Raw genomic sequence first — 22,124 nt, 5'->3', positions numbered from 1 at the left:
CAGTCAGTCAGTCAAAGGCTTTATTTCGATAAAAACATATCATAAAAGCATAACAGTTAAAAATGGAATAAGTTAATTTCATTAAAAAAGAAAAAAACCTATTTTTACAATAGAGAGCAAAACAGGTCATAAATAGTTGTTTAAGAGTGAATTAAACAATTTCCTTGAGCCTTTTACTTCTGATACGCCATGCCCAAGATAAGAATTTTGCAAGGGCACAAACGTATAATGGGCGAGCGTCTGACATTAAAATGCGGAGTGCCACAATATGGTGTCTAGTTCCCAAGGAGCGGCACAGTTGCTTAAGCCATCTTTTCCTTGGGAGGGCGTACTCATGGCATTCAAATAAAAAGTGAGCCACAGACTCACGTCTGGATGTGCAAAAGGGACAAAGATCAGAGGTCTGAGGAAAGGAATTCCATCGTGATGTAAAACTATAGAGTAGGAGGGTCCCGGTCCTAAACTTAAAATACAAAGCTCTATCAAAGGGGCTCTCGATAATGTCGAGATATAGTTCCCGGATTGGATGATCCTTAAAATTCAGGAAGTCCTCAGTAAGTCTCCCCAATGACGTGTTCGTGATCCGTTGGGTCGCAATCCAGTTCCAATATAAGAGCTTAAGCGTGGCTTTCGGAGGGGAAGATCTATTTTCCCATGCTGCATTTAGCCCCAGATTATACAAAAGGGCTTTCATGTCACGCAACCATTTTATCCTATGCCATCCTGGGAGTGACATGATTTCCGAGAGACCTTTGGCATATTTGGCTAGTTCCGGGACCCGCCACAAACGAGCCCATAGCAATAGAGGGCGAAATTTCGCCAAATCACCGATGGGGCGACAACCAAGATCGAGCATTAATGGAATCGTGGGGGTACCTTGGGGAAGTGACATAATGACCCTGAAGAACTTCCTCTCTGCTCTTGATAAGTCACCAATATCACAAGAGCCCCAAAGCTCGGCTCCATAAAGGGCAGAGCTAACTCCTCTTGCTGCGTAAATATCAATAACGGGGGCTATCGGTCTTATAGCACAGGAGCGCTGCTCCTTCACAAGAGCCCCTGTAACTCTTTTGTGAGATAACAGCATCTTGCATAAGTGGGGGCCCCACTGCATATTATGGGATAAACGAATCCCTAAGTAGTCAAACACATCCACCCTCCCCAGAGGTTCGTCATTCAATTTTGGGGGGCGTATAGATTTTTTAGGGGGATTTAACACAAGATACTTTGTTTTGTCTCTATTGATTACCAGGCCCCGCTCTGTACAGAAGAGCTGGAAGTTGTTTAAGAGTTTTTGGAGGCCCATTGGGGTTTTGGAGAGCAAGAGTGTATCATCCGCGAAGAGGAGGGTGGGGATACGTTCCCCCGCCAGGGATGGTTCATCTGAGGGGTCTTTCAATAGATGCTCTACTACACCGTTAATATATATAGAGAAAAGGGTGGGAGCTAGAACACATCCCTGGCGTACCCCTCTCTCTACCGGAATTCTGTTAGTTTTCTCACCATTTCTCCCCCACCTAACCTGGGCAAAGGTGTTTACATGCAGCCTTACCAATAGCAGGAGTAAGTAGTTGGGCACCCCCATGGCAGCAAGGACTTTCCAAAGAGCCTCCCTAGGTACTAGGTCAAAGGCAGTCTTCAGGTCGATAAAGGCGAGGTAAAGACTGCCTTTGCCCAAGACCACCACCTTCCAATACACAAGCAACAATCTGAACGCTTGCTCGATTGTGCCGGTGCCTGCTCTAAAGCCAGCCTGGTAGTCGGAGAGGATGCCGTTTTCGTCGATCCATTGTAATAATCTGACCAACAACACCTTCCCGACCACCTTTTGCGATATATCTAGCAGGCTTATGGGTCTGTAATTTGATGGGTCGTCCCTGGCCCCCTTTTTAAAGATGGGGACGACCTCCGCCCCTTTCCAGGATGCCGGGATTGGCGCTCCCCCGCTAATAGCATTAAGCAAGCAGTTATTAAATTTACCCCATTTCGGGATATCTGCTCGCAGCAGATCCCCGGGTAAGCCGTCTGGGCCAGCTGCTTTTTGGGGCCTGATGGTAGTAATTGCATACTCCACTTCTTTAATCGAGAAAATGGAGTCTGCCACCCTGTTGTTTAATGGCAAAGCTGTACATAGCCTTCCAGTTGCTAGATCATCACTCCTTGTTGGCAAATCCGGGGTTGCTGGTGCCACCTCCCTTATATGTTTTTCATTAGAAATGTCCATGGAGAGGGCATTAGAGGTAGCACCTGATTGACTTGCATATAATTTAGAGAAGTGGTTGACCCAAGCTTGGCTGGTGATATTGCATGTAATGAAGTCGGCGTCAGGTCTATTTTTGGCTCTAATTATGTCCCAAAAACGCCTTGAGTCTTTCCCCAAACTTGCCTCTTTTAGAGAGCGCCAATGTTCGATTTCCCACTCCTTTTTAGCACTAGCCAGGGTTTTCTTATAATTTAGCCTAGCTCCCTGAATATCTCCTTGTGTTTTGCTTTTGACGGCCTTAATCAAAAGCGATTTGGCGTGCCTACAAGCAGGTGTGTACCAATCATGCTTTCCCTTAGGGAGCCCACTTGCCGCATTTTTGCCTACTTGATTCATTTTTAGGAATAAATTCCCAATAGACTTGATGGTCTCCTCAAAAATAGGGGTAACCCGACCGGGATTTAGCTCACCCTTGTCTGAGCTATCCAGTTCCAATTCCAACTGTGCGTCTGTGAGTACTGAATTGATTGTATTTAATTTAGCTTCATCCTTCGCAACCATATTCCATTTTAGGCGTTTCCCACACGAGGATACAGAAATTTTGTGGGCTGGGTTAAGGGATTTTGCGGTCTTTTCGTGAGGCCATGGAGTCCTGAGGGACAGTGAAAGCGAGTTATGATCGCTTTCAACTGTGGGCAGGACTACCATGTCCTGAACAAAACTCCAGAGAATGAAATCTAGCATGATGTAATCGATCCTAGAGGTATGGTTGACTCTATTAAACGTGGCCGCACCCAAAGGATCAGAACGCGTGCGGCCATTAGCTGCTCTTAGCCCGAATTCCAGCGTTAGGGCATTGAGCTGAATAGCAGTTTTGGACCATTTTTTAATCGGAGGGATGGTTAAAATCGGGATACCCCATCTATCATCATCCTCACTTGGGTCATAGATGTCGTCCTGTATAAGGGGCTCATAGGTGCAGTTGAAATCACCCGCAACCAAAACTTGGGATCCAGCTAAATTTTCATTCAGTGCCATTTCGAGGATAGATACTGTCGGGGATGAAGAGCCGTTTTTGGTACCTCTGGCGTATACATTATATAAGTCAAGGATGGGTCCTCTTTGGGAGCCTCTCAAAGAGATTTTTAAAATATCTGGAGAATTGATTAGCTTTGACTCAGTCTGAAGATTTAAGGCAATGCTTACCCAGGTGAGTAGGCCTCCCGAGGGACGGCCTGACCCATTTCTTGGAGGTACTGCAGGAACAAAGTGGGTAATATAGCCTACCCGATACACGGGTTCCAGGCTCCAAGTCTCTTGGAATAGGCAAATCGTATGTGCCTCTACTAGGGCATTCCACTCAGGCAGTTGAAGTTTCCTGTGGATGCCAGCTACATTCCAGCTTAGGATCTTTATAGTATCGCCCTGTTTAATACGAGTGTTTTTTTTTGGAATACTGGGGCATTCAGGTCGCGGCAGAAAAACATCATGGCTCACAGGCTCGATGCAGGGCACAAGTGGTGCCTTCCCAAACCCTAATACAAGGGTAGGACGTAGGCAGTGGGAGGGGGTCTGCAGAGCTTCTTGAGGAGTAGGGTTAAGGGAGGATATAGGCTGGATAGGAGATAAGCAGTTATTGGGTAGAAAGCAGTCTACGAGTTGGACTGGGTTGGGGCTAGTGCATTAATTGTCCTCAGGGACAGATCCAGAACCCAATAATGGTCAGTCTACTTCTTCTAAGCAGCTGAATCTGTTAGCAAGTGGTATACCACTCCAGCCTTCAGAAAGAGCTGTATCTCTACCCTCATAGCCTGGCCAAGCCTCCCTCTCCCTTCTGTTGTTCCAAGGTCTTACTTCAGACGTACCCCTATCGGGAGTGTCGTCACAACAATTTATAGGTGGATAAAAGGAAGAGAGTCTCCTCACCTTTATTCCGTCAATTTTGGGCCATGTATTACGACGGCAGATATAATCAGCCGTTCGAGAATTATCAAAGTTGACAATAATACAATCTCCCTGGATCTTTTTCTTCTCACTACCTATCCAAGGAACCCTACGCACCATAAGGATCCTGCTACTACAAGAGTGAGGGAGTGGTCTATTAACATTGAGCCAATGCTGTACCTTATTTTTTAAGGACCACGTTGGTTCTTCTTTGTGTGGCCTTAGCTCAGGAATACCAGTCATGATCACAACATATGGGTCGCTTTCTGGAGGTAAGTGTATAGGATGGCCAAACTCACCCCTGAATTTGTCATTTTGAACTACTATCCCCATGGGTTTAGGTAAATTATTTTGGTGAACTGGCCCCGTTGTTTTTGCTACGGTATTTTGGTGTACTGACCCCGGGCATTTAGGTAGCGTGTTTTCTAGGGTTACACCAGAGGTAGGGGGTTTGGAGGGTTCACCAGCTTTCCTAGATGCAGCTGGCAAAGATTTTGCTGGCAAAGATTTTGATGGCGGATTTAAATCAACCGAGGGAGCGCTCGCCACTACCCGCTCCATCCTCAAGGTCGAGGGAGTAGCCCGCAACTCCTGATGTTTGGCCGATCCATCGCTCTTGAGTGCATTCAGAGATAAATTCATGGAGAGTAGGTGCTTTTCGATATTAGAAAGAGAAAGTACAATAGGTTGCACATATTCTCTAAAAAGTTCACCTAGTACACTTAAAAGTTGGTTGTTAGCCTCACAAACTTTGCAACCCATGCCCAAAATGCTTGGATCACTAGGGGCCGGTGGAGTCGTAAGAGGGACTGCTGTATCTATGGCTGCTTTATATAGGGCACTCTGGACAGGATTACTTTTGTTTTTCCTTGACGCCTGGATAATCAGGGTTTTATTCGGAACTTTGGAGTTACATTTTTTCGAAACCCTGGGCTTCTTCCGTTTGGGGATGGCACCCTCCCTTGCCCCCCTTGGGTGATTTGGGCTGGGCCCCTCCTGTCTTGGGCTTGAAAACAGGTTAGGCGTCCTCTCAAGATCTTTGCTTGAGTGCATATCTGAGAGGGCTAAGGAAGCTGACAGATCAACCGTATTAGGTACACCGTGTGTTTCGACCTGGACTTCAATGAGAGGCCTAATGGAGTTTGAGCTTATAGGTGTCTTAGCTAAAGCCATAGGGCCTAACGAGGAGCGTCTTGCTAATGCTAGATCTTGCGAAACTCTTCGCTCCAGGAGTGATATACCTTGATTAATGGCTTCATTTGCCCTAGTTATATATTGGTCAATCGGGCCAGATGTACGCGCTACCCCCTGAGCGTTTTTGCTCCTAGAACCCCTCGTCATCCTGTCAGACATGTACTAATATGTGGGACCTTCACACAGTTTGAGTTGAGCAGTTGACAATTTGCCAGAGGGATTTCGGGCTGTATGTGTCTAGGTAGAATAACTCCAATACCACATCAAGATATAAATGTCAATGGGGTGGCCCAGTCCAGTCTTACCCGGTCTTTAACGGGCTTAAACGGGCCCGCCCTTGGCCCGGGCTTCGCCCGGGCGCGGCCCGCGCGCGGTTCCCGCGAGGCGGTCGCCTAGCAGGTCTTTTATGCGCCTCCAGGCGCGAGATTGTTAGAGGCGGCTTCCTCTTCCGCCGCACAGGATGCTGGGGGATGAAGTCCCCCTCCTAACGGCGGCCGCTTTGGAATGGCGGCGGCAGGAGGGAGACGAGCAGCGAACACAGACCCCAGAGGAGAGCACCACGAGTAGATACAGGTAGGTTTCCTGGACAGAAGTCGCCCACTCGGCCAGTCGCCAGCAGGTCTTTTATGCGCCTCCAGGCGCGAGATTGTTAGAGGCGGCTTCCTCTTCCGCCGCACAGGATGCTGGGGGATGAAGTCCCCCTCCTAACGGCGGCCGCTTTGGAATGGCGGCGGCAGGAGGGAGACGAGCAGCGAACACAGACCCCAGAGGAGAGCACCACGAGTAGATACAGGTAGGTTTCCTGGACAGAAGTCGCCCACTCGGCCAGTCGCCAGCAGGTCTTTTATGCGCCTCCAGGCGCGAGATTGTTAGAGGCGGCTTCCTCTTCCGCCGCACAGGATGCTGGGGGATGAAGTCTCCCTCCTAACGGCGGCCACTTTGGAATGGCGGCGGCAGGAGGGAGACGAGCAGCGAACACAGACCCCAGAGGAGAGCACCACGAGTAGATACAGGTAGGTTTCCTGGACAGAAGTCGCCCACTCGGCCAGTCGCCAGCAGGTCTTTTATGCGCCTCCAGGCGCGAGATTGTTAGAGGCGGCTTCCTCTTCCGCCGCACAGGATGCTGGGGGATGAAGTCCCCCTCCTAACGGCGGCCGCTTTGGAATGGCGGCGGCAGGAGGGAGACGAGCAGCGAACACAGACCCCAGAGGAGAGCACCACGAGTAGATACAGGTAGGTTTCCTGGACAGAAGTCGCCCACTCGGCCAGTCGCCAGCAGGTCTTTTATGCGCCTCCAGGCGCGAGATTGTTAGAGGCGGCTTCCTCTTCCGCCGCACAGGATGCTGGGGGATGAAGTCCCCCTCCTAACGGCGGCCGCTTTGGAATGGCGGCGGCAGGAGGGAGACGAGCAGCGAACACAGACCCCAGAGGAGAGCACCACGAGTAGATACAGGTAGGTTTCCTGGACAGAAGTCGCCCACTCGGCCAGTCGCCAGCAGGTCTTTTATGCGCCTCCAGGCGCGAGATTGTTAGAGGCGGCTTCCTCTTCCGCCGCACAGGATGCTGGGGGATGAAGTCCCCCTCCTAACGGCGGCCGCTTTGGAATGGCGGCGGCAGGAGGGAGACGAGCAGCGAACACAGACCCCAGAGGAGAGCACCACGAGTAGATACAGGTAGGTTTCCTGGACAGAAGTCGCCCACTCGGCCAGTCGCCAGCAGGTCTTTTATGCGCCTCCAGGCGCGAGATTGTTAGAGGCGGCTTCCTCTTCCGCCGCACAGGATGCTGGGGGATGAAGTCCCCCTCCTAACGGCGGCCGCTTTGGAATGGCGGCGGCAGGAGGGAGACGAGCAGCGAACACAGACCCCAGAGGAGAGTACCACGAGTAGATACAGGTAGGTTTCCTGGACAGAAGTCGCCCACTCGGCCAGTCGCCAGCAGGTCTTTTATGCGCCTCCAGGCGCGAGATTGTTAGAGGCGGCTTCCTCTTCCGCCGCACAGGATGCTGGGGGATGAAGTCCCCCTCCTAACGGCGGCCGCTTTGGAATGGCGGCGGCAGGAGGGAGACGAGCAGCGAACACAGACCCCAGAGGAGAGTACCACGAGTAGATACAGGTAGGTTTCCTGGACAGAAGTCGCCCACTCGGCCAGTCGCCAGCAGGTCTTTTATGCGCCTCCAGGCGCGAGATTGTTAGAGGCGGCTTCCTCTTCCGCCGCACAGGATGCTGGGGGATGAAGTCCCCCTCCTAACGGCGGCCGCTTTGGAATGGCGGCGGCAGGAGGGAGACGAGCAGCGAACACAGACCCCAGAGGAGAGCACCACGAGTAGATACAGGTAGGTTTCCTGGACAGAAGTCGCCCACTCGGCCAGTCGCCAGCAGGTCTTTTATGCGCCTCCAGGCGCGAGATTGTTAGAGGCGGCTTCCTCTTCCGCCGCACAGGATGCTGGGGGATGAAGTCCCCCTCCTAACAGCGGCCGCTTTGGAATGGCGGCGGCAGGAGGGAGACGAGCAGCGAACACAGACCCCAGAGGAGAGTACCACGAGTAGATACAGGTAGGTTTCCTGGACAGAAGTCGCCCACTCGGCCAGTCGCCAGCAGGTCTTTTATGCGCCTCCAGGCGCGAGATTGTTAGAGGCGGCTTCCTCTTCCGCCGCACAGGATGCTGGGGGATGAAGTCCCCCTCCTAACGGCGGCCGCTTTGGAATGGCGGCGGCAGGAGGGAGACGAGCAGCGAACACAGACCCCAGAGGAGAGCACCACGAGTAGATACAGGTAGGTTTCCTGGTCAGAAGTCGCCCACTCGGCCAGTCGCCAGCAGGTCTTTTATGCGCCTCCAGGCGCGAGATTGTTAGAGGCGGCTTCCTCTTCCGCCGCACAGGATGCTGGGGGATGAAGTCCCCCTCCTAACGGCGGCCGCTTTGGAATGGCGGCGGCAGGAGGGAGACGAGCAGCGAACAAAGACCCCAGAGGAGAGTACCACGAGTAGATACAGGTAGGTTTCCTGGACAGAAGTCGCCCACTCGGCCAGTCGCCAGCAGGTCTTTTATGCGCCTCCAGGCGCGAGATTGTTAGAGGCGGCTTCCTCTTCCGCCGCACAGGATGCTGGGGGATGAAGTCCCCCTCCTAACGGCGGCCGCTTTGGAATGGCGGCGGCAGGAGGGAGACGAGCAGCGAACACAGACCCCAGAGGAGAGTACCACGAGTAGATACAGGTAGGTTTCCTGGACAGAAGTCGCCCACTCGGCCAGTCGCCAGCAGGTCTTTTATGCGCCTCCAGGCGCGAGATTGTTAGAGGCGGCTTCCTCTTCCGCCGCACAGGATGCTGGGGGATGAAGTCCCCCTCCTAACGGCGGCCGCTTTGGAATGGCGGCGGCAGGAGGGAGACGAGCAGCGAACACAGACCCCAGAGGAGAGTACCACGAGTAGATACAGGTAGGTTTCCTGGACAGAAGTCGCCCACTCGGCCAGTCGCCAGCAGGTCTTTTATGCGCCTCCAGGCGCGAGATTGTTAGAGGCGGCTTCCTCTTCCGCCGCACAGGATGCTGGGGGATGAAGTCCCCCTCCTAACGGCGGCCGCTTTGGAATGGCGGCGGCAGGAGGGAGACGAGCAGCGAACACAGACCCCAGAGGAGAGCACCACGAGTAGATACAGGTAGGTTTCCTGGACAGAAGTCGCCCACTCGGCCAGTCGCCAGCAGGTCTTTTATGCGCCTCCAGGCGCGAGATTGTTAGAGGCGGCTTCCTCTTCCGCCGCACAGGATGCTGGGGGATGAAGTCCCCCTCCTAACAGCGGCCGCTTTGGAATGGCGGCGGCAGGAGGGAGACGAGCAGCGAACACAGACCCCAGAGGAGAGTACCACGAGTAGATACAGGTAGGTTTCCTGGACAGAAGTCGCCCACTCGGCCAGTCGCCAGCAGGTCTTTTATGCGCCTCCAGGCGCGAGATTGTTAGAGGCGGCTTCCTCTTCCGCCGCACAGGATGCTGGGGGATGAAGTCCCCCTCCTAACGGCGGCCGCTTTGGAATGGCGGCGGCAGGAGGGAGACGAGCAGCGAACACAGACCCCAGAGGAGAGTACCACGAGTAGATACAGGTAGGTTTCCTGGACAGAAGTCGCCCACTCGGCCAGTCGCCAGCAGGTCTTTTATGCGCCTCCAGGCGCGAGATTGTTAGAGGCGGCTTCCTCTTCCGCCGCACAGGATGCTGGGGGATGAAGTCCCCCTCCTAACGGCGGCCGCTTTGGAATGGCGGCGGCAGGAGGGAGACGAGCAGCGAACACAGACCCCAGAGGAGAGCACCACGAGTAGATACAGGTAGGTTTCCTGGACAGAAGTCGGTCAATGGTTTATGCCTACGCTTTACCAATGAATCATCCCCTGTATGTGAAAATAAAAATTGTAAACGTAGAACACAGTCACCAAAAATGCACACTGTTCCACATTGCAGTTTTTCTTTCTCTATATGTTTTATTAAACTTACTCTACTGTGCCACTGTACTAAAAAAGAAAAACACATCGGACAGTAGATATTTTTAATTTCCCTACAGTAATTTTGACTTTTAAAAATACACATTGTTGCACTAAACACATTTTAAATGATAGCAGTGTCCCCAGAAAAAGTACACATTTTTTTAATACATTGACAGTTATATCTGCAGTCTGTCCTATATTGCCATCTACTGGTGTACTTTAGTAAATCACAGTAAAGCTGTGGTCTAGATGATTGGGCTACCTGGTCTTTTACCTGTGTAGGCGCGGAGATGAAAGTAACAATGATGCCTCATTATTGTGTGGGTGTCAGTTTGTGATAAATAACCAGTTTACACTTCTGTTCTGGTGCTTCCCACTAAAGAAAATTAATTACTGTAATAATTTGCGATTTCAATCATACTAAATGACTATCCTTTTCTCAAGCATCACATTTAAGTTTCCAGAGATTTCGTACCGATTTTGTGGTTTTTGGTCAAACAATAACTTAGTGATTCCACATCCAAATATGTTTTGAGTATACATTTTAATTTAAGAACTGTTATGTTTTCATCATGAATTCAGTTGTTCAAATTTTGTCAGTTGTGTGAAGTGAAACTTGATAAAATAAATTGCTAATAGAAAAGCTAAAACAGCCAAATGACCCATCGATCAGCAAATAATTCGGGGGTTTCTTGTATCACTTCAAACCTATCTCAATTTGGCGAAGACCGTTATCTGTTCATTTGCAAACAATTAGACGAAATATCCTATGTGAACTACTGATGTGAGTCTGGTTTTGAGTCAGTCTTAAAATTAATTGTTGAATTTAAGTAAGTGAGCAGGCTGAAAATGTAATTTCGCTGTCTGTGCTGAAATTAAATGTTTTCATTACTAGAACAATCTCTCACCCATGTTCCTCAGACTGTATGTTCTACCTGAACGAATGCATGCTTATAATCTTTAAATGCTGTTAAAGCTGTCTTTGAAAATCAGTTTCTTTACTTAGCCATCAGCTCTTTAATGATCAAGGGAACGGCATGCCTGCCCTTTCTCGCAGCCAATCCAGGTTGTTGTATAAACGTTATTTTACTGTGCAACAAAACATGTTATGAATTGTGTGTTGTTTTCTCACAGAGTAATGATGGATTCTCTGCAAAATGTTCCTGATCTTTGGTTAACCGTATTCTGCTTTCTGGAATGAAAAGGCTTGAAACGTGTGCTGATGTTCCCAAGTCTTTGTTTGTTAGTGGTCATCAACTTTTTTAGTACATAGTAACATACGTTTATTTTGCACCACATGAAACATGTTTATACCAAAAGGGAGGTATGACTGTATTTACTGTAAATGTTATCGGAGGAATGAAAGATATCAATGCCGATTACCACAGGGCCTGAATACCATTAAAGTTGCTGGCGCCTCTGGGACTTCGCGGTACAAAAGGGGGTGGTGATGGACGGAGCATCAGAACCAATCAAACACTCACACTAAGTCAACGGATCTGGGTTTGATCCATCACCGTTCTTTAGCCCACTCTGCCACCCCAGTTCAGACATGGCCATATGCAAATCAGTCTGACCCTGTGCCTCATGGGAACAGTCCAGCCCGAACTGCCAAGCCATGCCTTCCCTGGACCGGAAACAAGCTTCCTAGGACCGGTTTCTGGCATTTCAGCCGTCTTCAGCCAGGCTTGCTTGACTCCAGTGGCAAAGTGAGCAAGGGACTCACGTCTGAGCATACCCTGCCAACTTATGGCGAACAAAGTGGTACAAAATGGGGTGGTGATGGATGGAGCATCAGAACCAATCCACTCACACCCAGTCAACAGATCTGGGTTTGATCCATCACCGTTCTTTAGCCCACTCTGCCACCCCAGGTCAGACATGGCCATATGCAAATCAGTCTGACCCTGTGCCTCATGGGAACAGTCCAGCCCGAACTGCCAAGCCATGCCTTCCCTGGACCGGAAACAAGCTTCCTAGGACCGGTTTCTGGCATTTCAGCCGTCTTCAGCCAGGCTTGCTTGAATCCAGTGGCAAAGTGAGCAAGGGACTCACGTCTGAGCATACCCTGCCAACTTATGGCGAACAAAGTGGTACAAAAGGGGGTGGTGATGGACGGAGCATCTCTTAGTTGCTTTGGCCTTTCACAATGGTGAAAACAAATTGCTTATGAATGTTCCTAAAACCCAAATGGTGGTGTTTGGAAGGGGCAGAATCAGTTGTAAGTTGTTTGTGAACGGCTCAAAGTTTGATATCATTTACTCATTCTTTGAGCTGCAAACCGCTCTTGAAAGGCAGATTGGTTAAGGAACAAAATCTTCTGTAGAATTCAGTAGATTTATTTCCACCCACTGCAAGTGGTCAGTTAGCCCCATTATGTGTGTATTCGAAAGTAAAATAGTTTCTGCTCTTTGTTGTAGTGCGCTCCTATTTCTATGTTAAAATTGGCTCCCACCTTGGACCAATTATAGTGTCGTTTATTAAAACTATTTTTTCCCTTTACTTACTCTGCCCTTAATTAGATACATTATTAGACTCAAAAAGGTCAGCAATTGTTGAAATGTCCTATTATCCTTGCAATAGAATATCCCTACAATAAAATATTCATTTTGTAATGTGAAAAGAACGCCACAAAACAGGTGGCACCCAGAATGGTCCTACTGGTAAGCTTATAAGTGACATTGCTGTTGCGATGGATCTGTTGAATTACCATATGATCCCGAAGGTGCTATTTAAATCCAAGCTCATTGCTTGCTCACGAGGAGGGGTTTAGCTGATGACCTGGCTAAACTAAAACAAGCATTTGCAATGCAATAGGTCTCGCATTTACGCAAGTTTAAGCTATTCCCATTGCAAATGACAGTGGGTTTTATTTATGATTTAAAAACGAAAACAAAAATGAAAGGCATTGTTATTTGCAACGTCAATAGCTCAAACTCACGTAACTGCTAGACCTATTGCATTGCAAATGCTTGTTCTTTGGTTGTGTGTACCTGAGATGTCTGCTCGTCCGCTGAGTTGTGAATCGGCTCTGCCTAAAACCACATAGCAGTGCATGAAGTGAACGCGTGGCTGTGCTTGTGTGTGTATTGGTGCATGCCTGTGTGTAGGTTTTTGGCACGCCCCTGTCTGTTTCCTGTTTTTGTCTGCTTTTTGACCTGTGCCCCCACCACCCCACTCCACACTGTTTATCCGAGGCCGTGCGAGTGCACCTCCGCGCCTGAATGCCTGTCTAGAAGTATACAAATAGGAGTCAATTTGTGTATGCTTATTTGTGTGTCTCGCCTGTATTACCATTGTTTCTCCCTGTGCATGTCTCTGATTCCTCCTGGCAGTATGCAGCGGCGTGCATGCCTACCTCTGCATGTCTTTCCAGACCTATGTCTGTGTGCATGTATGTACATATCTAACACTGTGTGTATTTAAAACTCTCTTTTCATACATGCCTGTGTCTGCACTTCTAGATGTGTGCCCCTTTGCTTGTCTGTGTGACCCTTGCTGTTATTAAAAATGTTCCTCTGTGACTGTCGGCCTGTCTGTATCTGTTAGTCATCATTTCCCTGTCTACCTGTTGTTGAGTGTGAGTTTGACTCCATGTGTGTGCTGCTCTTTACGCTCCTCTGCGCTTCTGATTCAGGGGAGGTCTGTGTTTTGTGCACATTTGCGAATGTCGCTGTGTCTGTCCCGTGCACGTTTGCACGTCTTTGCGCACGTTTGGGTCTGTTGGTGTGCACTCTTCCATCTGCTGTGTGTAGTCGTGTGCACTCTGTCGCCCTGTCTGTCTGGGTGCAGACTTGCATCTGTCAACATGTCTGTCCCTATGCACACGTGTCTGTCGCCATGGTGTCCCTGTGCACGCTTGCGCACACCTGTCCGATTGGCGTATCTTTGAGTGCATACTTTGTTTGTGCCACTGTGTTTTTATGTGGACGTGCCTGTGCGTTTGTGAGGTCTGTGTAGGATTGATTGCGAGGATTTATATGATGTGTGGCGAGCCAGGCGCTTTATTAAAACATGAAGCACATGAGGTTCTCCTTCGATGCCTTTGTAATCATCCCTTTCTCGCGTGCATCGTGCCCTTTCAATGTCCCTGTCAGTCTCTGTATCAAAGGAAAGAGTGTTTTGCGCTAGTTCTCGCTCTCTCACCCCGACCTCTACCATTTTTAAACCATTCCCATAACTCAGACCCGGGCCGAAGAGCTGGAATCTTAACTCCACACTTGGCGAGCAGCTTCACCTCTTATCTCAGACACCTCTGTGCCAGAAAAAGACAAATCACCGGCTAATCGCAGTACATCTAAACCGCACTTAATTTATGGCTTTTTTCACGACTCAACACCTACCTCTATTTACTTGTTTTTCTTTCCTGTTACTTTATTTATTTATTTTTTTACTAAAAAGCTCAGAACCAGAACAGGAAATCCGTGAAATGTGGCCCCATTTTTTACAGTCCTTTAAAACCAACCACGAGCAGGCAAATCGAGCGCGCAGAGAGGGAGCGAGCGGCCGAGCCGTAATAAATCAAGCGCGCTGTGGGAGACGCCATGCGCGTGCACATCACATGTCCGGGCGCGCACATGGTTTGTCTTCCTTCGCGAACGAAAGCGACGACAATAGAGGCTCGCCAAGGCGAAGCTACGCATGCACTGCGTTCGCTAGGCGAGACCTAAAAATGCAAATAAGGGGCAACGTTTATGAATCATTACGAATTGCGTTCTTCTTTAGTGGCAGTCTTCCAATGAGCAGTACGACAGGAAATTGTGCGTACATACCTTCAGCACTTGGAAAACTTTAGGGTAGTTGGCTGGCGACAGATTAGACGCAGGCGTGTAGTAAATATCGGTTGTGTGACCTGGACGCGGAGAATCAGTCTCCTTTAAACCAGGGGTGGACAGAGAACTCAGCTCCGCCAGTGGAGCAGAGTAAGCCAGCCAGCCAGCCACCCCGCCCCCTGGCCCGGTCCCTGCTTCTGAACCCAGACAGGTCGGGTGAGCCTGCCCTAGCCCCGCTGTACCCCTGTCCCCAGCGCCCAGACCCTTGGATGGCTTGCAGGACCGGGGTGCTCCTGCATTCCAGGGCCTGCCGGATGGAGCTCAAGCCCCAGGCCCGGTCCCAGCTTTCGAACCTTAGCCAGGGGGGAGAGCCTCCCCAGGCCCCAGTGGACCCCGTTCCCCATGCCCAGACCCTCGGCTGGCTTGCAGGACGGGTGCTCCCGCACCACGGGCCCCGCCGGACGGAGCTCAAGCCACGGGCCCGGTCTCAGCTTCCGAACCCTAGCCTGGCCGGGGAGAGCCTCCCTGGGCCCTGATGAACCCCCCGTCCCCTGAGCCTGGACCCTCGGCTGGCTTGCAGGATGGGGGGGCTCCCGCACACGGGGCCCACCGGACAGAGCTCAAGCTCCAGCCCCGGTCCCAGCTTCCGAACCCTTGCCAGGCAGGGGAGAGCCTCCCCAGGCCCCGGTGGACCTCCTTCCCCAGGGCCCTTGCCCTCGTCTGGCTTGCAAGACTGGGTGGCTCCCGCATCCCGAGGCCCGCCGGACGAAGCTCGATCCCCATGCCCGGTTCCAGCTTCCGTACTCTAGCCAGGTCGGGGAGAGCCTCCCTGGGCCCCGATGGACCCCCTATCCCCAGCACCCGGACCCTCGGGTGGAACCAAGGAGCGTTGAGCCCAGGCCACGTCCTCTCCCCGCCGGCCTGCTCGGGAGCTCATTTTTCTCGGGGGGGCTTGCAGAACCCTGGGGAAGGACAAAAGTTAGTTAGCCCGGCCGGCTGGGTGGCCGGTCATCTGGTCACCCAGCCTGCAGTGCCATCGAGTCGCCCAGCCCGCTGGGCCATCTGGTCGTGCAGCTAGGCGACCAGATGGCCTGAGACAGCTGGACCCAGTCGCCCTTGCAGTCCGACGATGGTGAGGGAGGCCAGACGCTCCAAGGCTGCTGCTCAGAAGGCTCCTTCCTTCCTGCTCGACTTGCGTGGGAGCAGTGGGAAGGGGGCCCGGCTGGCCCAGGCCATCTGGTCACCCTGCGGACCTGCAAGAGATGGTGGCCCCCATCCCCCTGCACCCCGGTGGGGCAGGGGAATGGGAGGGGGAGGCCCCTGTGCTGGAGGCCATGTGGACGTGGCGGCCTCCCATAGGCCTGCTCGCTCTCGCCTGCAGAGGCACCCACCCCTGGGTGTAGTGGAAGAGGGCATCTGCGAGTGCCCACGCACGGAAAGACAAAAGCTTGGCTCAGAGGATGACTATCAATAGATCGCAGCGAGGTAGCTGCTCTGCTACTTACGAAACCCTGACTCAGAATCGGGTCGTCTACGAATGATTTAGCACCAGGTGTCCCACGAACATGCGGTGTAGTAAGGGCGATGGAAGAGGCCGCCTTACGTCCGCGCTCCGGTCCCCAAGCGAGTGGCTCTATGCTCCGGCCCCTACAAAAGAGGTCGGCTATCGCAGGAAAACCGAGGCTCAACGGCACTGCGGTATCATTACGGTTTAGTGGGGATTCTGACTTAGAGGTATTCAGTCATAATCCCACAGATGGTAACTTCACCCCATTGGCTCCTCAGCCAAGCACATACATCAAATGTCTGAACCTGCGGTTCCTCTCGTACTGAGCAGGATTACTTTTGCAACAACACATCATGAGTAGGGTAAAACTAACCTGTCTCACAACGGTCTAAACCCAGCTCACGTTCCCTATTAGTGGATGAAAAATCCAACGCTTGGTGAATTCTGCTTCACAATGATGGGAAGAGCCAACATCGAAGGATCAAAAAGCGACGTCGCTATGAACCCTTGGCTGCCACAAGCCAGTTATCCCTGTGGTAACTTTTATGACACCTCCTGTTTGAAACCCACAAAAGGATTGTGAGGCTTTCACGATCTGTATTCATACTGAAAATCGAGATCAAGCGAGCTTTTGCCCTTTTGCTCCATGGGAGGTTTCTTTCCTCCCTGAGCTCGCCTTAGGACACCTGCGCTAGCGTTTGACAGGTGTACCGCCCCAGTCAAACTCCCCATCTGCCACTGTCCCCGTAGTAGGTCGGCCCGTCGGGTGCCAGCCGCTTGGAGCCAGAAGCTAGAGCCCCACGAGGCTCGCCACCCACCTCAACAGGGTAAGTGAAAAAGCGATGAGTAGTGGTATTTTACTGGCGGCTCGAGGGCCTCCCAATTATCCGACACCTCTCATGTCTCCTCACAGTGCCAGACTAAAGTCAAGCTCAACAGGGACTTCTTTCCCCGCTGATTCTGCCAAGCCCGTTCCCTTGGCTGTGGTTTCGCTAGATAGTAGGTAGAGACAGTGGGAATCTCGTTCATCCATTCATGTGCGTCACTAATTAGATGACGAGGCATTTGGCTATTCTGTACCTCCTCGCGGTGGCTCATTTAGGGTTATTATGCTGCCCATAAGTGTCAAATTGGTTTTGCTTCCAACAATACAACATTCGTTCGCACTTTAGGACAGCCACACTGTAAGCTTAAGAGAGTCATAGTTACTCCCGCCGTTTACCCGTGCTTCATTGAATTTCTTCACTTTGACATTCAGAGTACTGGGCAGAAATCACATTGTGTCAACACCCACCTCAGGCCTTTGCTATGCTTTTTTTTATTAAACAGTCGGATTCCCCTGGTCTGCACCAGTTCCAAGTCAGCTGCTAGGCACCGGCCGAGGCAGAACGGCGCCCCCGGGGAAGGGGCACCGGGAGAGGCGACCACCGCAGCTGGGGCGATCCACAGAAAGGGCCCGGCTCACGTCCAGAGTCGCCACCGCCAGGAGGGAGGTGCGTCGTCAGCCGTGGCGCACGCCTAGCCCTGCTTCGTGCCCCAGCCTGACCAACCCAGCCCTTTGAGCTAATCCTTATCCCGAAGTTACGGATCTGACTTGCCGACTTCCCTTACCTACATTGTTCCAACATGCCAGAGGCTGTTTACCTTGGAGACCTGCTGCGGATATGGGTATGGCCCGGCGCAAGAGTTACACCATCTCCCCCGGATTTTCAAGGACCAGCGAGAGCTCACCGGACGCTGCCGGAACCGCAACGCTTTCCAAGGCTCTGGCCCCTCTCTCGGGGCAAAAATATTCCAGGGCGCCCTGCTCTTCACAAAGAAAAGAGAACTCTCCCCAGGGCTCCCACCGACTTCTCCGGGATCTTTTGTGTTACCGCAATGGATACCGCGAGGGTGCCCATCTCCGCCACTCCGGGTTTTGGGGATCTGAACCCAGCTCCCTTTCGATCCGCCGAGGGCAACAGAGGCCATCGCCCGTCCCTTCTAAACGGCGCTCGCCCATCTCTTAGGACCGACTGACCCATTTTCAACTGCTGTTCACATGGAACCCTTCTCCACTTCGGCCTTCAAAGTTCTCGTTTGAATATTTGCAGCTACCAACAAGATCTGCACCTGTAGCGGCTCCACCCGGGCCCTCGCCCCGGGCTTCCGTGTAAATGTAAATGTGTATGTACTTGTATAGCGCACTGCCACCCCCAACGGGGGTATCCTGGCGCTTTTACTCATACCGCTGTGGAACCCTTCCTGGCCTTTCCCTGTGCAATGTCCACTCCTGGGCACCCCCGTGGTGAAGCCAGGCATCCCAGCGCAGCTGGGGCCGTTGTGGAGATTAAGCAAGCTATTGCCCAGAGTTGCAGCGTGGGACCCATAATTAGAATAGGCACCGTGGTGAGAATTATCAGGTCCGAGGAAATTGAATCCAAGACCCGCCGAGGCGGGGGATTGAACTCTGGTCCCGGGCCAGAACTCTGCATCAGGGTCTGCTGCTCTAACCATTGAGCCACACTTCTCCACTGCAGTGGCCCTCCTACTCGTCGCATCTTAGCCCCCGCGGCTCTCCGTGCCAGCGACAGCCAGGTATGGGCCAGTCGCTCCAGCGCCATCCATTTTCTTTTCTTTTTTTTAAATATATCTTTATTCAAATTTTTATCCCCCATAACAACCATGAGAGATCAGTGCAGGTACATAATATCATACAACAAACAAATATCAACAAAAAAAATTATGCTATGAGAGGCAGATAACTAATCTTAAAAAACAAAAAAAAAAAGCGTACAGGCATCAGCAAGAAACAGAGGAGCAGGGAGCAAAAAAGGAAGGAAGCACAAGAAGCACTTCTATAAAGGATTAAGGAACACCTGATTCACATTTCTTATCAGCCATCATTATCTTCCCGAACAAGATAGGTGAAATTATATTAATTCCTTCCATTTTATTAGAGGTGCCCAAATATTTTTACCCAATATTTTCGCTTTTTCCCCCTCCCTTTCGTAAATTGCACTCTCTATTGTGTATATGGAGAGTAAACGAGCTAACCATTGTTGAAATGTAGGGGGAAGGGGATCTAACCAGGCAGAGGCAATATTTATCCTTAAAACCACCATAGCAACAAAAATAAATTGATAAGCCAACTTATCCTGATTTGAGGAACTTAATCCTAACAAAATAGTTTCATAAGTTAATATTATTTTTACCCCAAGTATATGATCTAAGTATTCCATGATTGAATCCAACAATGCCTGCAACCGTGGACAAGAAGCGAACATGTGCACCAGATCTGCTTCCAGTCCGCCACACCGTGGGCATGAAGTCCCTGTAGAGCCGCCCCATTGTGCTATTTTGGCCGGGGTATAATATAAAGAAAAACAGTTTTAAAATGTTGTGCCTGAAGCCCAGCCAAAAATAGAAATGACTGACCCCTCTTTAAAGATTTCGCAACTGTTCCGGGGGCAGCCCCCACTCGCTCAGCCCACTTACCCTCATGTTTAATTACATCATCTTGCTTCAAATTAATCAATTCTACATAGATTAACTTAATCGTCCCCTTAGCACCCCTTTGCATAATATCAATTATGGGATTACAAGCGAACCCCCATGTCCCACCAATTTTCTTACAAAAAAAACTACGGAGTTGTAAATACTTAAAAAAATTACATCTTTCCACCCCAAAGTCCTTCTGTATATCTTTGAATTGACGAAAGCCTTGCTTTCCTATTATATCCCCGGCCTGACGGATACCCTTGCTAGCCCATCCAGCCATAGTTTCATCCGCGAATACCTCGGGGAGCATTGGATTTTAAAACAAAACTGTGTAAAAATTAAGCCTCCCTAATCCAATCTTTTTCTTTAACCCCCCCAAATCTTGAAGGCAGCCATCAAAGTCTTAAATTTTGTGCGTTTATAATAACTGGGTTCGGTAAATTTAAAAAAACAATATTCAGCATTTTGACCCAATAATAGTCTATAAAAATCCGGGAGATCGTTTACCCTTTCAATTTCCCCAGAGCCCGGCCCTACCAATATCCTCATATATTGCAGAGCTGCTGCCCAAGAATAACTCTGAAAATCCGGCAACGAAAATCCTCCTTTCTCCCGTGATAAACACATAAACCGAAAAGCCCGCCTAGTTTTCCCATGTGCCCAAATAAACCTGTTAACTAAACCTTTTAAGATAGTAAACCAAGTTTTTTGGAATTCTAATGGAATTGACCTGAACAGATACAATACTTTTGGTAAAAACAACATCTTAACAAGATTACACCGTCCCACAAGAGAGAGATGGAGGTTATTTAATCTATCAAAATCCACCTTCGCTTTACTGATTACTGGCTCTATATTAACGGCAACCAATTTCCCAAGATCTGAAGTGACACGTATCCCCAAATAAACTGCTGAGTCGACAACACAAGTATTTTCAAAATTAATGAAACGATTCTTAATAACTTGAGTCTTAATTTTTTTAATGCATATCCTGTAAAAGTACCAAACTCACTAGAGATTGACTCAACCTTTTCCAAAGCTACTTGCGGATCCGTAGTAATAATAGCCACGTCATCAGCGTATGCAAGAACTTTAGTTTTTATCCCCTGACACACCACTGGTCGAATTCCGCTCTTAGCCTCAAATATTCGTAGCAAGGGATCAATATAGATGGCAAACAACAATGGAGAAGAGGGACAACCCTGCCTGGTCCCCCTCTGTATATAAAATGGGGATGTATAGTTGCCATTAATCTTCAACCGAGCTGTTGGGGCCAAGTATAATACTTGAATAGATTTAATAAATCCTTCTCCCAACCCGAACCACCTCATGGCTTCCCAAAGAAAATCCCAGGAGACCCTATCAAATGCCTTTTCAGCATCTAGTAGCAACACAGACATAGGGTCCCCTGAGATCTCCGTTGCATCAAAAAGGGTAATCATTCGCCTTATATGTTGCGTGGTTCCCCGACCCATAATGAACCCATGTTGACACGAATGGATAGTTTTTCCAATGATAGCATTTAATCTCATAGCCAGAATTTTTGAAAAGGTTTTAACATCACTATTCATTAAGGTAATTGGGCGATAAGAGCCGGGATCCTTGGCTGGTTTATCCTTTTTCAAAAATACAATAACATCTGCCCCTGCCCAAGACTCGGGGGTAGAATCCCCCCTTTGTGCTGATAACATAACCTCCACCAGATCCTGTCCTAACGAATCAATAAAAATTTTATAAAATTCCAATGGAATCTGATCTGGACCAACAGCTTTGCCAGACGGTAGATCTTGTAAAGCACCAATTATTTCTTCCTCGGAGAAGACCCTCTCGAGCTCCTCCCTATCTATAGGATCGACCTTCTGACTAGGAATATTATCTAAATATTCACGAATACCACCAGGTATAGCAGCAGGTCCACCAGAATATAATTGCTGATAGAATAACCTAAAAACTTCCCGAATACCTACTACATCAGTAATAACCTCACCATTGGTATCATAAATTTCAGAAATCGTCTCGGCGGAAGTTTTCTGCCTGGCTCTTACCGCCAACGTGTGACCTATTCTCTCACTAAATTCATAGCAATGCTGTTTTTTAGCCAAAAAAAATCTCTGCTGCTTTTTTAGCCAAATGATCACCTATCTCGGCCTTTTTAATAGCCAGCTGTGAGAGTATCCTATCTGTTCCTACACCGGTGCTAATAGCTGTAGCTAAGATTCCCTCAAGGTTATTTAATTCCTCCCTTATCTCTCTTTCTCTTAGTCTTTCCATTTTTTGTCGACGTAAGTTAAAGCTTAGAGTTTCCCCTCTGACCCTGCCTTAAAGGCATCCCAAACAACTCCAACCCGTGTACTCCCTCGATTAAACTCCCAAAATTCTTTAACCCAACCCTTCATGTTGACAATATATTCTGGATCATATAATAATCTCCTTTCAAAGGTCCAACCAATAATCTCATCAAGCTTTCCCTTGATCACCCTTATTACTTTCAACCTTGCTAGACAATGCCCTCAGCCCTCGTGTTTCCGTTATCTCAGTAAGAAACTCCTGGGCTT

General features: G+C 49.8%; 1 protein-coding gene and 1 pseudogene across 1 annotated transcript in view; one reads left to right on the top strand and one right to left on the bottom strand.

Annotated features, from left to right (window-relative positions):
- TXNRD2 (thioredoxin reductase 2) overlaps nt 1-22,124 on the top strand; it is a 683,633-nt gene that overhangs the window by 1,434 nt on the left and 660,075 nt on the right. The gene's annotated exons all lie outside the window — the stretch shown is intronic.
- Nucleotides 16,026-17,713, bottom strand: LOC146783225 (28S ribosomal RNA; annotated as a pseudogene).

The sequence above is a fragment of the Triturus cristatus genome, chromosome 11, assembly GCF_964204655.1.
Source record: "Triturus cristatus chromosome 11, aTriCri1.1, whole genome shotgun sequence".
Taxonomy (NCBI): Eukaryota; Metazoa; Chordata; class Amphibia; order Caudata; family Salamandridae; genus Triturus; species Triturus cristatus.
Note: the sequence above shows the minus strand (reverse complement) of the source record. Positions and strands in the feature narration are given on the sequence as shown.